Source organism: Dermacentor andersoni, chromosome 11, assembly GCF_023375885.2.
Source record: "Dermacentor andersoni chromosome 11, qqDerAnde1_hic_scaffold, whole genome shotgun sequence".
NCBI lineage: Eukaryota > Metazoa > Arthropoda > Arachnida > Ixodida > Ixodidae > Dermacentor > Dermacentor andersoni.
Genome location: NC_092824.1, coordinates 93760624 through 93778477, shown reverse-complemented (window position 1 = coordinate 93778477; position 17854 = coordinate 93760624). Strand labels below are relative to the sequence as shown.

Sequence of the window (17854 nt, the reverse complement as noted above, 5' to 3'; positions counted from 1 at the left end):
GTCAACCGGGGCAAGTTGTGAAAACGTTTTCTGAGCCTAAAGAAGGTCCCAAATGCAAGAAAATATATTTGAATTCATGACGCCACGCTAAACAACCGGTTCGCAGGAAGATGTAGATTTGAAGTGATCAAGAGTTGGCGAACGAAACAAGCACCAGCCTGGAGCCAACATGTTAAGAAGTGGACTTGCCACCTTTAGCAGGGCCTTGACAATAATTTAAGGACAAGTCCAATGACGGAATGTTGGCTCCAGGTTAACGCCTCCCTTTCTCCCACTGTTGGTGACGTCACATTAATCTGGCTTCCCTGGGATTTGAGCGGTGAATTTAAGGAAATTTCTACATTCAGTGACCTTTTCTTGTTGTTTCCCTGTCAGGTGAACGAAAATAGCGTTTTGAAACAATACTTTACGAGTACAATCTGATGCAGTGTCCCTCATCGCCCCTTCCACGTCGCCGAGTAATGCAGTTGTTACGACAGACGCAGCTGTAGAGGCGCTGCCGGTTGATATCGACCAGCTGGGGTTCTTAAACGCGCACCCAACACGCTGCACACGAGCGTTTCCGGTGCGCCATTCTCTCTGTGCTCAGATTTGGCGAGGACGCTTTTTGTGGCTGGAATGTTCTGCATGCGAAATGAAGCTAGCTCGTGGAGCCTTACCCTTACTCGAGGGAAGCTAGCACTGCCTTTGGTGCATCGTGTGCATGCATCGCACTTTAAGCCCCCGCACAGTGCGCTGACTGCTCAAAGAGCCCACGGAAACGCCAACAGCAACCTTATTACGGATATGACTCGCTGATCTGCAACTGGTACCTCATCAGTAGGAGCACTGCGTTTTAGAGTAGGAACAGCACGCTGGGGTTATTCGGCAAGCTTTGAAATTTCTGTTGAGGGCGAGCAAGGGGGGGGGGGGGGGGGCGAGGTGGCTCCCAAACTGTAAGCAAACGCGATAGTGATAGCTCGTCACCTGGGTGCGGCTTTTTAGTCCAAACATATGAGTGGTTAGCGCACGAGAGCAATTAATAGTTGTCTCCATTAGGGACGCCACCGTCGGCTTACGGCGCGCTGCATCCAAGCGGTCGGCAGCGGTGTATGTCGGGTGCTCCGTGACCTGCGACGCGCTCTCGCCGCTCGCCTCGCTTGGTTGAACTTCACATGTAACGACAACGCATGACACGGCCGTTGCGCGCCGCGGGTGATAAGGCCGTGCCGCGCCACGAACGCCGCCCCAATCTGGCGCCGTTAGAATGCCACCGCAGTCGTGCAGAACACGAGAGGCGCTGACGTCAGCAAGAGCATTTATAGCGCAAACCTTTTCCGTCCTCTCCTGCTTAGGTTTGGTTTGGTGCCATGTGCGAACATGTCACGTGTGGCACGTGACATGCCACGTTTGGCATGTCACGTGCAAGTGCCATGTCATGTGCACGTGTCAGCACTAGCTGTTAATTTTGCTCGCCATGACCGAGACACAGGAGGAAGCGGGATGCCTTTTTGAACGATTGCAACAGGACGGTGAAGGAAAACGCATCAGGAAACGAGCATGCTGAAACGAGTATACTTTGTGTGTACGTTCTGGTGAAAGCCTTAAAATTGTGCACGGTGAAACCTCAAAGCCAATAATTAATTGACAAATACGCATTGAGCACTCGTAGAGCCGTCAGGCGCTCTGGACGGAGGCGAGGAGCCTTCTCGAAGTTTATAAGGGTCCTCATGCAAGGTTATGTATAGTCACGAGCTATACCCTGTGAAGGCTCCAGTTTCAGCTACCTTCGGCGGAGGCCCAGTGGCTATGGCGTCGTGCTGGTGAGCATGAGGTCGCGGGTTCGACTACGGCAGTTGCATCGGCCGCCATCGAAATGCGACCGCGGCGGTCGCATATCGATGGGGCGAAATGCAGGAGGAACACTCGTGTACTTAAATTAAGATGCAAGCTTAAAGAACCCCAGGGGTGTCAAAATTATCTTGAAGACCCCGCTACGGCATGGCTCCTAATCAGATTGTGATTTGGGCCAAAAAACTCCAGAATATATTATTTCCCGGCGTCACCTAAAGAGTGCACCTAAAAATCCTTGCCCGTGCTTAGCGATCCGCTCTCAACCAATGATATTCTAGCTGCACACTAAGATTGCCATAGATATGTTAATTATCTATTTATTTGTGTTTTTTTTCAACAGGTGTAGCCGTTCTGTTTCTTTTTTCCAATTCTCATTGTGTCTGTCCAGACTCCGCAGGAAAAGAACGATCATCATTATCATCATCACTATCACCATCGCCACGTCCTCGTGGCAGTTATAAAGCAGAACAAAGTATTCAAAAACGTACTCAAAATTTTAAGTGGACCCGGAAAAGCAAGTGCATCGTTCCCGAAGACTTGAGTATTTGCACCTATCTACAGTCGAGAACGAAAGTGTGAAGACCATGGTATCCGAAAAAAAAAAAAAAACAATAACAATAATACATTTCTTCTGGCACTGCCTGTGCAAAGTGAAAATGCTTTAATGAGATACATTGGTAGAACAGACGCACGTAGGTTTAGCCATTTTATTTCAGCTGTTATACCTAGGCTCCGAAGTCAACGGCTTATTTGGTACCACATGTGGTCCTCAGAATTTTGCTCGCGACTGTACGCATACCAACTGCAAATCGCATAAGCACAGCCGAAGACGTGCTCAGGCGCTTAATATTTCAGCAGGAAGCTGAGGTCAAAACACCGTCGAGACATCATTGGAGACAACAGAATTCAAAGAGGGAACTTCACAACGATGCGTCTCCATAGTTGCGCAATTCCATCATTGTTACTTTTCAACGTCAAAGATTGGGGCTACTTAGTATTGCATTTCGAATTACTATCACTGCTTCGGACTCGGGGCAGAGCCGTTACTATTCCTTTTCGATCTTTTTCAACCGTAGATAATAATATATATGGTACGCTCGATGTGCTTTAAAAGACGTCCCTGCGCGCATGTGTGACCGCAACTCCCGCTAAATGTACTCGTCAGTTCCGGCTTTCTCTCATCAAGAGTCTTTGTGTGGAGAAGCACGCTTCTAGTGTGGCGTGCCAGACATGGTCAAGCTAACATCTGAATTTCTCTCTGTGTGTCTTATTCCCCTTTTCATTTATTCAGATCAGGTTACACGATGTCGAGAAATTTACGTCGGTTACCTTAAGCTCCGCTCGTAAATGCGAGCCGGGGAACAGCCCGTAACAGACGTCGCTACCAAAGGGTTGCGCTTGAAGGTCGTATGGGAACGAAAGAATGGCCGACTTCGTCGTTATCGCGGTCGTTCCCTTGTCACGAAGGACAAGGCAGTAAGGCAAATTCAGCGAGAACTACGTCAATTATCTCGGCACACTCTATTAAACGGGCTCTGTGGTCGCGCGCGTGCGCCCTTATTACAGCGCTTGGCCATCCCGCTTCGTAGACACCATCATCGTATCAGCGTACAACATCTGAAAGAGCGAGTCACGAATATAACGACGCGCCTCCGCGAGGATCCACCCGATCCCGTGACACAAAGCGGTTAGGCTTTGTTACACTACATGCTGCGTGTGCTCTGGGGTGGTGCAGTAGCGAATGCTGATAGCGCGGAGCCGTCAGTCTTCGCGATACGCCCATCGCGTGCGGGAGAGCCACTGACCTCCTAGCACCGGTCCTAACCTATAAGGCTATATAACGAAGTGCGAAAGGGCGCTTTTTTTCTTCTGGATATCTCGTAAACATGGGGATTATCTTGTTAATCGGGCTCACTCTATTGCAGTCTGCACACTTCCAGTCTCCTTGCAGCTGTTCTCTCATCAATTGCTCTCTCTTCCGCCGCATATCTTTTCTTTTGACAGCGAATAGCTGTTAATGACGCTATCCTCGCAAGACATATCCTTCCTTTGCCGCATCATGTCGCTAGCTAAGGGATCATCACCTTAGATCACCGTACACCAGCTGCAGTAGCCCAGATGCTTCGGCATCGCACTGCTGAGCATTCGAGGTCGCAGGTTCGATGCCGTCCACAGGGACCGCATTTATAAGGAGTCAGAATGCAAGAAGAAAAAAAAAAACAAGTTCGTGTACCGGGCATTGGGTGCAAGGGCAGTGGGTGCAAGTAGAAAGTGCACCAACTAGCCCCGCTGATTGCTTTACTAAAAAGTTAAATTAATCCGGAGCACGCCCCTCCCCCCCTCCTGCCCATTACGTCGTGTCTCATAATATGATCCTGGTTATGGCACGAAACATTCTAAAAGGTCATTTTCTCAACCCTACACGCCTTTCTATATGCAGCGAAAACGCTTCATTTCGACTAGAAGCTCTCGAAAACGTAAATAAGCAAACTCAGACACGTAAGCTTAGCGAGATGACGGTTATATAAGCGCCAGTGCGCACACATCTGGCCCGCCGTGCCATGTGCGTTAGTCTCAGCCGAAGTTCGAATATGCGTGTGCGTTTCAAGGAAATGTTTAAGAGCACCGTGCGCGTGATAACGAAACACTGGTCGCGACGCTGTCCTGAACAACCCGCACCGGCATTCCGTGACGTCGTAGATGCTGACAGCGTCTGCTCAGTTCTAATTTACTGTTTACCAGTAAAAGAAGGGCTACACTGTATTCTGAAGAAAACTACGACTCAACATGGCAAGTTCGGATAACTTTCCCTGCTCGAGAGCCGGCCTTCAATAGCAGAAAACAGTTTTCGAAGTCCGTGACGTCACACTGACGTACCAACGCTAAGCTTCGAGTGTGAAATTCAAGAAAGCGTAAGAATGAATTGATTACATCCTAATTGGAAAGGCTGGGCGCTTTGGTCTATGTTGCATGTATGTGAATGGGTGGAAAAAGAGTGGCCAAAGAGATGATGGTCAGTCAGCTGCCCACGTGAGCCAATTAGGCCTAATTTTAACCTGTAATATTGAACAATTTACCGCCCGATTAAATGAAAATACAGTTTTACAAAAATAGATTATCATTCTAAATTGATTCAGAATTGTCTTTAGCGTTAATTCAAGTAACGTGGGCGACATGGTATACAGTCTTACAAGGAATTTAGGCTCACAGTAAGATAGAGTGATTAACAATGGTCGAACGAGGGATGCCACCCTGACAAGTCTAATTGTCAATAAATAAATAAATAAATAAATAAATAAATAAATAAATAAATAAATAAATCAAACAAACAACTGAACCTTTATATCCCACGACATTTTTGTTCAACGACTGTTGACCACATTCCTTGGATTTGACAATACCGCTAGACTATGTATTAGTCAACAACACGTGTAAGCCCGTAAGACCACAAGCAGCGTATAGAGAATCTGTACTGCTCGCTCGCTCGCTCACTCACTCACTCACTCGCTTGCTCTCTCTCTCTCTCACACACACACAAACACACACACACACACACACACACACACAAATAAACGAACGAAACATCTGTATAAACTCTATAGAAAGAGACAAAAATTTTTAGTAAATGACTAGAAAACATCATTTTCAAACAAATCTCCTTTCTGAGTTGGTTCAGAACCACAAACTATTCCCACGTGCTAATTGATAAAAGCAACGAAGGCAAATACTCAGATGCAGTAATCAAACGAACTAGTGAGTAGGAATACGTCCCCTTATTTTTATATTTTGTGTATGCTTTGAAGTTAGCACTGCGAAGTGCGCAATAAAAAAAAGATAAAGCGGAGATGGTGAAAAAGATATGTCAAAATGAGGACATGTTTTACGCTCGAGCTGTAATTGGCCAGGTCGCATTCAGTCACGCTCTGTTAAGCATCGTAATCAATACAACGCTCTCCGGCCCGAACGTTGTAAACGGTTTTACGTGATCGCGACTCATCCTGGTAATACCCACCCCGGAGGGACAAGCGTTTTATAGCGGATCATCATTCAAACTCTTTGGCCTGGCAACGGTTATGCAGTTTTATGTAAGCGAGCAGTGTATCTAGAAAAGGGGAACATGCTCGGAGTCGTAAATAGTTGATGAGATAGTGCACACCGAGACGAGCCAGTTCTCAAATCTGTATACAAGGTAACTGGGTCACACAGGATGCAACGTAGGTCTCTTTAGGGCTGTTGACAGCACAGTTCAGAACTAGCGCGCGATATCACGATATGTGCTGTTATCGTGCGGTATCGTGTGACATCACGATATAAATGCGTTGTAATACGATTTCTTGTACATTCGATTTGCAATGATTGCAGACGAGAACTTGTATGCGCTATGCTTCGTAATCAAGCTAATCATTTCTCTTTAGGTTGCAAAAATTTTAAAGGTTCGTGATCTCTTGCATGTGATATCTCGTTCAATTGGTGCCTTGTTTAACAGGATAACATTGAAAAAACATGCGCTGCACTGAAGCACCCCAGCGCTTATACAGCTTAGGATTTTGATGAGTGTACCTTTTGTGATTAAGCCAATAAATTAGTACTTGAGTGTTCCTCAAGTACTCAGTATTTGAGTAACGCTGATTGCGCGCTTGTGACCTGTGCTATAGTGGTGTGTAGTTTATCGCTATTTTATAGTTCTTTTCTTTTTGTTTCTTTTTTCCTGGGTAGTGTTCGAAACTTCGAGATAGCCGGTCCTTGAAAAACCTACCCTCACGGTTCTCTTCTCTTAAAATAAAAGAAAAAGAATGAACTACACTGAAGTTCCAGCTCATATATTATTTTTTTAGGCGCCTCCACGGCGCAATGCCCCACAAACCTAAGCAGACCGCTGCATTTTGTGAAGTGTTTTGAGTACAAGTACGACAAAAACTGGTGATAGATACTCTCATAAGTTTTATTAAGTAAAGTGGCTCGAGCACTAACCGACTTCAGTAGAAAGACCATGATATTCTGAGTGCACGCGCCACGGAACTGTTAGGGTCATGATGACACGGTAGATCTCGCCCCTTTCCCGCTGAACATTTATTTATTTATTTATTTATTTATTTACTTATTTATTTATTTGTACCTCAAAAACCCCATTTCGGGTTTTACATTCGAGGCAACATTGAGGCGGATGGCGAAAACAATGAAATTGTTTGTTTTTATTTTTATTTTTTGCCTGTGAAGTTTAGAGGGAAGTTGGCGGGTGCGTCTTCTCAACCTGTACGCCTATTGTACCATCGTTTAATGCGAATATCACTCTTGTCGTACTCAGGCAAAATTTTCTTTTCTGGCAGTCTAGCTATAGCACCAAAAAATGTGGGCTCATCCCGGAGATGGCGCAGTTTAAAAATCTTGACCGTTCGCCCGCGTATGTGCTGCTCCACAATGAACCTACCTGACGCCAATTTGGACCGATGTGTGTGTGCCATGCGAGGACCAGAGTGAAGCGCGAGGGGGGAGTCCAGCTGCAGTACATGCCTCACACACGGCTTATTTCGGCTATTATCATACTTAGTCATCGTAGATGAGTTGCGATCTATTTTTTTTTATTCTTGCCTCCCTCCCTTTAAAGAGCGTAGAGGCGTAAGCAGGTTTGTCATGGCACAAACACATCACAATTCTTTCCGTTGCTGCCCTTCAGCCGGCTAATGACTACTACTACCGGCATGCCTTGCGGCAGCAGTGGGGTACTGAAACTTGTCCTGAAATCGGTCTTTTGCACAGTTTCATCAACTGGCCTCAACTGATTATTGACAATCGGTAAACTTACTTATTTGGTTATTATCAGACATGTAGTCATGTTTCGCCGCGCCAGAAGTGCTTTTCTGCAAAAGGAAGGCTTCATTATCCGCATTGCTCTGTCCTTTGTCAATTCCGGCCCTTTACGCTTGAAACAAGACGTACAGCACAGCCGGTTGTCGGGATCGTTGGTACCGATACTCTGACAACATCGTAGTGCATAATATAAGGCGACAGAAAGAAACCGTGGCGTCTTCTGTGTTTATTTCAGTATCTCTTCTTCATGCAATGAAATGTCCTTGACGCGGTGCAAAAGTCCTAATGAAAACCCAAAGTACGAAGTACACACACACACACACACACGGAGAGAGAAAGCAAAGCCACTAACAGAGAATATAACAAACATCAATACCTTACTGTCGTCTTCGCTGCCTATATGCGCTTTCCAAATATGACTATATTTTTCGCGCAAAAGGAGTTAGATATCTCAGCACAGGAAACTGGGAACATATTGGCCTAACGTGCGTCCCCATCAGCTTAACGCCAGACCATGCTGGTCCCGCATTGCGACTATATTGGCCTTGCTTCGAACAAGAAATATCATTTTAAACGTATCGGTAAATTACCCTTCTGAATGGCCTGCAGTTTGGATGCAGGTCTGTTAAAGATGTGTTTTGTTAAAACAGAGAACCCAGATCTCGAAACGTTAACATTTTTCACTGAGGACTTCTTGAACGTCGAGAAGCTTGCAAGATAAGTGTGTGCTTCGTTACATGAAGTAAAATACATAATATATATATATATATATATATATATATATATATATACATATATAAACGAGCCTACATAACTCCTCTCCGCTGACCGACAAAGCAGTACCAATAAGCGTTCCTACATCAAACATGAACACACAATGTCGGCACACGGATATATTTGGAACACACCAACATCGTATTGAAATAGCGCATTATATTCAATGGATTTTCGGACTTACTTGATTTTATTCGATTTACCCTTTGATTTAGCGATTCGATACGTGCCACTGGGTGCTTTGCCCATCCTTAACCAATCATCTAGAATGGCCAGTGGCCACAGTGACACAAGAGGTACAGAATCCTTGAACGCAGCTAGAAATAGGTTGTACTTCTCTGCGCATGCATTTGACATCGCTATTCAGTGGCCATATGACGCAAAACTATACCACTCTGCTTTGTTCCCCCCACCCCACCCCACCTCCCCAATCTCCAGACGTCAAATTTACTTAACTTCCGGCGTAAGCATCGGGCCATAAACCGAATTTTGTTTGAAATTAAACGCTTTCATCGGTTATATGGGAGATCACTTTTGTTTGCTTTTAAAGCGAGCAGCATTGTTCTCTTTGGCAGTCCTTTTTTTAAATCTAATTGGCTAACAAAAGGCAAAAGCACGCAAAAGTAGCGAAAGTTTTGGTGGGGCCGAGCTAGCGCAGTGAAAATAGGTAATCTGGAGAAGAAAGTGGTTCCGGCGTCTGCAATTGGTCCGCTTCCCCTTGCTCAGCCTGCGGTCGCTGGTCGAAAATTTCGGCAGCATGCAACGGGGAGTTAGAAATGTCGTTAAAACGGGCCCTCAACGATGAAGAGATGGCAAAGAGATGTCTGATATGTGTCGAAAGGGCTCGACAACGTTATACTGCCACGCAAAAATTTATATTACACGCAACAAAATCCACCCTCGCCGGCAGCTCCGAGCAGCCAGTGCCGCAACGATGGGCGGCTAGCCATCCTCTATTCCTCTCGAAATGGGGATGTCTCCGGCTATTCAGAAAAAAAAAAGAAATCAGTTTTGTTCTGCGTATTATTTCCTCTTTGGTGCGTACACGTAACTTTGACGTGGCGAGTTATCGCGGTTTTGTGACATCGCTCAACAGACAGACGAAGCAGGCGCAAACCGAAAGAAATTTCGCCAATAACGGAGCGCTAATGGCGAAGGCGGCGTAGAGTCAGAAATAACTTTCTTTGTTCGGGCTAATCATGCATTATCACCGGGTACACATCGTATTAAATCGATAGTTTCTGCAGTTTTCGTGACGTCGCTTGACAGGCAGACGAAGTGGGCATGGCTCCATAAGTTTTGACCCCTCGTGGAGGGCTGAGCATAAATGGAATAGAAACAAATCGGAATAGCTTTGCGTTAGAGCAACCCCGCCCTCGACAAGCATCACATATAACCTTCGTCATATTGACAATGCTCCGCATACGTCTCACTGTACATCCGCCTAATTTGGTTTTGCGGCTTCGGCATAGCTTGTGAGAGATGTAGTGCATAAACACAAAGGTTGTACGAGATAAAAGTTGTCATCTTTGTGGTGAATAAACAAACTAAGCGTTGCACGACATTACGCGTTGCGTAGTATGAAAATAAACGCAGTTGAACGCTTCCTAGTTAATTGTATAGCTTTATTTAACCACTTCTCTAAGGTTTCGCTTTACATTGATTCTATTGATGCTGGGTTTGACAGAGATTGTGCCGAAATCGGTCTCAAACAGAATGGGAGGCAGCCCTTGAGCACCAGATGCTCAAGGGAACTAACACATTTTTCCTATTGAAGACTTCGCACATCATTACTACGTATTTCCAACTTTATGGTAACATTCTCCGATTTTGCCAGCTAGAGGTGTTCACCTTTCAGACATGCCATATAATGCTTGCGGTTCAAACACAACAAGCCATCGCATTTTCTGCATGCAATATTCATATCTCATGCAAACGTGAAACCGCAAACGCACCGTGTCACGCGAGAAACTATGCAACAGCCGCTCCGGTTCACAGCTCTAATTGAATTTACGGCTTCTACCAATCGCGCGAGCGTAGACTCCCTTCTTTACTGACACCCGAACTAGAAACGAATCTGACAAAATGCTCGTTTATAAGCAATATATGGTCACACTATTTTTCGATTTCTCACTTACGCTTCAAGGCAGACGCCTTTCCACCGTCGTTTCCTTCGTCGAATGCCCAGAAAAACTGGCAGCGAACATTTGCATCCGAACGATCACAAGTATCCGTTCCCAATGAGAAAAACAGTGAGGTAGAAAGCGAGAAACGGCCCACGCTGCAAATGTACCAAGTCCGCAGTCACCCGAGAAGTCAATCCGAAGCTAACCACACGCTCCTCGATCACGAGTTCTCTGCAGCTTCAGCCGACACAGAAAACATCTCGTCGAGTCGATTTTCTGCGCGCAGCAGCTCAGAGCGTGCCGTCTGCACGCGAGCAGAGGGTGGCGATTGGTGCGCGAGCCTTCCGGCAGTGACGTCATGACCGCGACGGGCTGCAGTTGGTCAGCCGACTCCTGCCGGTCGATAGCGATTGGTCGCGTGCTACCGAGGCGTTTAGAATCGCGCCGCCGAGAGAATTCATTGACAGGGTTAGAGTCTCCCCTTCGCGACCCGCAGAAGGGCAACGATTTTTCGCGGGATTGCATGTTTTCTGTAGTTATTTTTTTTCCTTAGTCATTCCTTCTCTATGCGGTCGGCGATTGATGTGTCGTACACCATGCGTTTGCCGCTTCGATCTGTTGTGGCGCATATGCGTCGATGGTCACAGAGTCAAAGCCGTCGATGAACGGCCAGTAGAAAGCCTTGCCCCGCTATGATGGCAAGTAAGATAGACCTGTCCAGGTCGAGACACCGAAATGGAAGTCGTGATACCTCGCTGGGGCCGCTATTGGTTGCCCCTATTTGTTATTGCTGTTTCTGTACCCATATTTTCCGACGGATAGCCTGCCATTGCTATTTCTTCATTCATTGTTCACAACCAGTGCGACGAGCAGCCTTGCTATGTTTCCTTTTTGTTTTTTCATTTGTGAAAGCTGGAAAAACATTTACGCTTTCAATAACTTATGGCGGAATGTTCGTTCTCGCTTTCGTATCGGTAGATAATCAATTACCAAACCCCAGTAAACGTAAGAAGGCTGAGAAGTTTTATTACATGCGCTGGGAAAGAAAGAAAAACACATCGAGATAACAAATAATATTCTGCCAAAGAGAACATGGGAGGGCGAAAACAAATTGGACAGGTAAAAATTCATCGCTTCTTGTTTTTTACTATGCTCCTTTCAACATAAGCCCTTCTCTCTCGGTTGCTTTTGGGCAAAGAAAATATTGCCTGGAAGTGACAGATATTACATATTGACTACGACTGACTGATATTAGGCCCGGCCAGAGTTGCGATCATAAATATGACGCACTTTGGCTCTGCCGCCAAACAAATGTTTTGATAGCCGGACAGCATCGGTAGGCAAGAGATACAAGGAAAGACCACCGCTGCTATTTCGTTCTGTTTCCCACTCCTCGGTCGAATACTAGGCGTTCTTTTTTCTACTGCACGGAATTTTCAGAAGTCAGCTGTGGCACATCGCGCAATTCAAGCCCTCAAGTTGCACTAATTCAAAAGGTGGACATTACTTGCGCGAGAAGTAAAAATGCATAACGGTAAATTACATAATATTACTAATTAAGTTTTGAGCCAATTACTTTATGACACATATCTTGCAATTAACAAATTGTAGCTGGTGAGTTCGCAAGGCGTGTTCACTTGGAACGAATTGTCAGGGCGACACCAGTTTAAGTAGAGCAATAGTGCATATTTACAGAAAATTTGACGGCGCATATATCTCCATCCTTGTACCATCCTGAGAATTCATTCCAAGTGGATATGACTTGCAAGCTCACCAGCTACATCTTGTAATTTGCAATGTGCCGTAAAGTATTTACTGAAAGCCATTAGTGAATATTTGGTAATTGGTTAATTATGCGTTTTGATTTATTGTGCAAATAATGAATGCCTCTATGAATGAAACAGTTCAAAGATTAAAATTGTGCTCTCCACCAAAGGCATTTTTTATTGCGACAGCAAATATATGGGCACTCCAAGCGCATTTCTGCCGTCTGCGTGATGTTCCGTATAAAGTACAAGGGTGATAAAATCATCGCTGCGCACCGCCTGCTGTATGTGGAAGTGAAAGCGTACGAGAGTGAGTCGGCGATCGCGGCTCAATCTCGTGCACGCAACGGACGGAAGCGGGGAGGAAGCGCGCCGCCTTCCGTCGCACAAGGCTTCACGGGGAGGGTAGCGAAGGGGGACGCGTTCTAGGCCGGGCTGCCAGGGCAGCTGTATCTCGAAAGTCATCTGCGACGGGTACAGAGTTCGCGCTGCGCTGCGCTGTTTTTTCGCGGCTTAGTTCGCGTTGATGTGAGCGGCTGCACTAAGGTCAATTCGCTCGCCGCTGCTGCCACGTTTCCTCACTGCAGCGTTTCGGCAGCGAGTTTCCACGGTTATCGAGCCAGATGGGTTCATGTTGGCTTGTGCGCGCGCGACACCATGCTTGTTAATTTAGTTAGTATGCCTATGTTTACAAGTTTATGCGGCCGATAAAACTACTAACCTTGCTTCGTATAGCTGTCCACTAATTCGCTATCGCAATCGATGCCTCGCCTTTCGGGCGATACTGCGACCTTTTTATCGAGCGTTGCTAGCAAATCATCACGCAATTAAGAGAGCGCGTAGGACACGCGACCAAATGGTACGCATGTTCACCGGAAAAAGTTTCACTGGACTTAACCTTGTGGCACTCAAACATGCGGATCCCACGCATTACGACGATTGAACGACGATGGCATGACGACAACGGTATGACGACAATAAAACTACGACTTTAAGACGACGACGCTGTGACGACACTAGAATGACTAACAACGTACGACAACCCCACGACAACTATGGAATTACGAAGAAGGAATAACGACAAGATGATATGGAGCTGGAGTGAAGACGACTACATGAGGATGATGGCTCGACGACCACGGGATGACGAACCTGGAATCCCAACGACAGAATGATGACGATGGCATAACGACGGCATAATGACGATGGCATGATCACGATGGAAAGTCGGCTTTATGACGACAACGGCATAATTACGGTGGCATGATGACAACGACGGAATGATGACAAAAAAATAATTCCTGTGCTTGTACGTGCGAAAACCACGATTTGATATCAGGCACGCCATAGTGGGGGATTCCGTTACTAATTTTGACCACCTGGGGTTATCTGGCGTGCAACTAAATCTACACAAGCGTATTGGTATTTCGCGCGCGTCCACAAAGTGGAACCGAACTCGCGACCTGGAGCTCAGCAGCACAACGCCATAGCAACAAATCTACCGCGGCGGGTGACGGAATGACAATGGACAGTATCGTTACGACGGCGGCGTGATGACCACGAAATGACGACGCAGTGACGACGACAGAGTGATGAGAGTGGAATGATGACGACGGCCTGAAAACGAAGGAATAATGATCACAACGGAACGAAGGCGAGGAAATCACTACGACAGCGTGTTTGTATTGGAAGTCAGGCCCGTACCTACGTTACATCACCTGCCACACCGGGCCGCGTCGGTCTGTATTATATCTGGTGGCGGCTTGCGCTGTGTCCGGTACCGAACAATCGTCCGACAAAACCACCTTCGTATATATATCCACAAATATATCCGCCGAGATACCGACCGACCAATCCACTCAGCAGTAGCAGCCACAGCAAACCCGGGACGGTAGGCAAAAAAGGCTTCGTTCTAAAATCGAAAACGTGAACTTCAGCAAGAGCAATATTCATCGCTGGCATTGCATCCTTCTGCAAAGCGATACATCGACGCCGCGTTCAAAGCTATCGCTCATCATCCTTGCTTTCTGCGATCCAATCACAGAGCTGTGTTTCAATATTCGTTGTCCGAGCGCATCGCGTGAGAAACCACGCTGCTTCTAACGTTAGCGATCATTTTTCTAAATGTGCACGATAGGCTACTAGAAACAAAAAAATTTCATAAGCTCATAAAGGGCGAATTACTAACCTTGCAAAACGTGGGCTTCCTCTGAAGTGATGCTTCAGTTCCAGCCGGCGGTGTGGCTCGAGCAGACGACCGTCGAACAGCAGACGACACCACTGTGGCCGTGCCATCCGGCGAAGTCGTCCGTTCACTCTGTATCAGAAAAAAAAGAAGGAAAAGTAAACGCGAAAGGGCGAAGCACTTACTCCGTGAGCCAATGCAACGACAACTAAAACAAAGTGTACTTACAAAGAAAGGGTGAACCATGGCTACGCTTTGTTTTCGGTTAGATCCTTCACGCATCGCGTTATTAGCCCTCACAGAGTCGCGTGATTTTTCCCCCTGCTTGCTATGGGGATGCTTCTTTCTCATAGTGCCATTACTACCCCCTCCCCCCCCCCATACACCCACGAAAGAAGCAAGCGAAAGCGTGCGATGACCGCCATTAAAAATTCAGTGCCCGTCGAGCCACGAAGCACGACTCTACACAAAGTCGAGTTAGGCAAAAAAAGAAAAGAAAGAAAGAAAGGAAGTACGCAGAAAACAAGAAAGAGCAGACGAAAATGGAAGTCGCGTAGGTCCTAATGGGTCGATCACATTTAGAGCGTGAATAAGCTCGCATGCCACGTCACAAGATGCATGCAGCGTTGTTAAGGCTAGATGAATAACCGTCGGCTAATCAGCGACTAGATTCGCGAAGCTGTGAGCAGGCAGAAATACCTTTAACCACCGAGCAACGAGGGTTCATCGCGTTCACGTAAAGCGAAACAAGTACGTTGCAGGAAGAACGTTGAACTCGTTTTCTCGAAATTAGGTTTTAACCGAAGCAAGGTCACAACTCTGCGGCGAATCTCTACAGTAACGGACGGAAGCCGATACGCACTGTACTTTTGAAGTTTCATCACATAAGAACTGCGCAAATTTTAAATTTGGCAGCATTCGCTAATACTGCTGGTGTCATCCTGAGAATTCATCCTTTCGAGATATTAATTCCCGAACTTTGCGGAGATATGCATTGGCGTTTCAGTTAATTTATTAACAAAACGTCGTTTTATGCCTTGAAGCGCGAAAGTAACTGCAGCGCCGACGCATTTTTCCGTAAATTTCAGGAATTATTATCTCGAAGGTGATGTCATCCTGAGAATTCGTTCCAAGTGCATCCGCCTTACGAACTCCACGACTAGAAATTGTAAATTGCAATATGGGCCATAAGAGAATTAGTTAAAAGCATAATTAGTGAATCGTTGTTAATTAATCGGATACGCACTTCAATTTTTTTTTTTTTGCAATTAATGCCCTCCTCTTCGAGTAAACCAGCTCAAGAACTAGAATTGTACTATCTGCCGCAGGCAACCTTTAAACATTTTTTTTAAAGTGTTCGCTGAAACACCCGGCACCCTCCGCTGTGGCTTAGCGGCTATGGTGTTGCGCTGCTTAGCATGACGTCGCGGGATCGAATGCCGGCCACGGCGGCCGCATTTCGATAGGGGCGAAATGTGAAAACACCCGTGTACTTAGATCTAGATGCACGTTAAGTAACCTCAGGTGGTCAAAATTTCCGGAGTCCCCTACTACGGCGTGCCTCATAATCAGATCGTGGTTTTGGCACGTAAACCCCATAATTTCAACAGACTGTATATATATATATATATATATATATATATATATATATATATATGTGTGTGTGTGTGTGTGTGTGTGTGTGTGTGTGTGTGTGTGTGTGTGTGTGTGTGTGTGTGTGTGTGTGTGTGTGTGTGTGTGTGTGTGTTTACCGCATAACATGATATGCTGATGGAAAATTACAAAGCTATCGCTTACAAGGGTATCAATCCGGGAATTCTACGGGGATTTTTTGTTGTTGTTGACTGTTGTCAACTTACTGTCTAGATGCGACCTTTTGGAAATATCTAGGCTACAGACTTACAGAAACAGATTCCTTAACGAGTTGTCCCATGGCCTGACGGGCAAGCCGATACCACAGACAGAAATGTGTCTGGTCTATTGGCGTTTTAGCACACGATATCAGAAGAGAGCCTAAATACGTATAACCTCAATCTTTTTACAGTAATACCACGATGGACCAAAGAAAGTAAGTTTCCTAACAACTTCTGCCCATGTGTACTTTGCATGGATAAAAAATTAAAAGAAAAACAAGAAAATAACTCTAAGTGTGACTTATGGATTCACTCGGGACAAGTCTCTAGTCGGTCATTTCTGTGTACATCGCTGTCGTAATGATCAAGAATACCACCCAAGTGCAGTTCCTTCACGACGTTCATTAACTAAAGGTGGCACAAACGTTGAGAGGAATTACAGCACCAAAAAGAAAAAAGAAGAAAAAAAAAACACACAACAAGGGAGTCGAAGACGAGCCCTATACATGTGCCTATTTTTCAGCGGTAATTACCCTCAACAATTACGCAAGAACAACTGGCCCAGCAGTTCGTTATTACTAAGGTTGGTACAGTTGGGCAGCGGCGGATCCACCTGAAGACAAAATCACTAAACGCACACTGCAAACACTTGCGGACGCTATTCACGCAAGGTCATATGCATGCTGCATTTACATTTCTAGACCTCGCCCATAGTAACAGCAGCGTATAGTAGGAACCAGCCTGCTCTTTCAACACCATCGCCCAAATTGGCAAAAGACTACGCAGCAAGGCCGTCCCGCTTCTGAATTAATAAGCCACCAGTAAATCAAGAGTAATAGGTTAGGAATAAACAGCATAGCTCATTGCAAAACTAACGTGCGTTCTACTTAACCTCCATCACGCAATTACATCGACGCCGGTGGTCCCTCAACGCCTCTTCGTGCAGAACTCTGGGATGCTCCTTCGTGCAATCGGGCAGCGCGCACTATCCTGACCGTCCGTAAAGCACTCTGCACACACGTACACGCTATTCTCTCTCACTACTTCGCCAGGAACACCGAGATACTTACTGAAAAGGAAGCCGTTCCTGGGACCCACACGTTCGCGGACCGACCTCGCGTCGAGGCAAAATGGCGCACTTCTCGCATTCGTTCGCATTCGTTCCACGGTTTTATGACCCCCGTCGCTCCGCTTACGTTCTTTGCCAGATTCGGCCTATGTAGAAAAGAATATGTTCGGCCGACCACCAGGCTTACGCCGGCACCGTCCACTATCCGAGCAATCGGGCTATCAGACTTAATGGCGAGTGACAGGGACCGGGCTAAGGAAAAAAGAGAAGCCAACAATGCTGACTCACACGACGATGAAAGCGGCCGAGTGGCCCGTCGCTGGCTGGCTGGCCATCACCTAACGAAACGGCGCTCTCGCGAAGGGGTGAAGACGTCACGGCTTTGCTTGGTTCCCGGTTCGTTGGCGTTTTACGTGTATAGTGCACTGCCACGCTGACAG

At 46.2% G+C, this 17854-nt stretch overlaps 1 protein-coding gene across 2 annotated transcripts in view; it reads right to left on the bottom strand.

The window, feature by feature from the left end:
• LOC126538961 (uncharacterized) overlaps nt 1–17530 on the bottom strand; it is a 62119-nt gene extending 44589 nt beyond the window's left edge. Inside the window, exons 1-2 of one of the 2 annotated variants that reach the window (XM_072285553.1) lie at nt 17416–17530; nt 14496–14624 (exon numbers count right to left, since the gene is read on the bottom strand). The gene's annotated coding sequence lies outside the window, so the exon portion shown is untranslated. Of the gene's footprint in view, nt 1–10553; nt 10757–14495; nt 14625–17415 lie in introns of those variants that run through there. The other variant, XM_072285554.1, reaches the window with a different exon arrangement.
• Between the last annotated feature and the right edge of the window lie 324 nt (nt 17531–17854).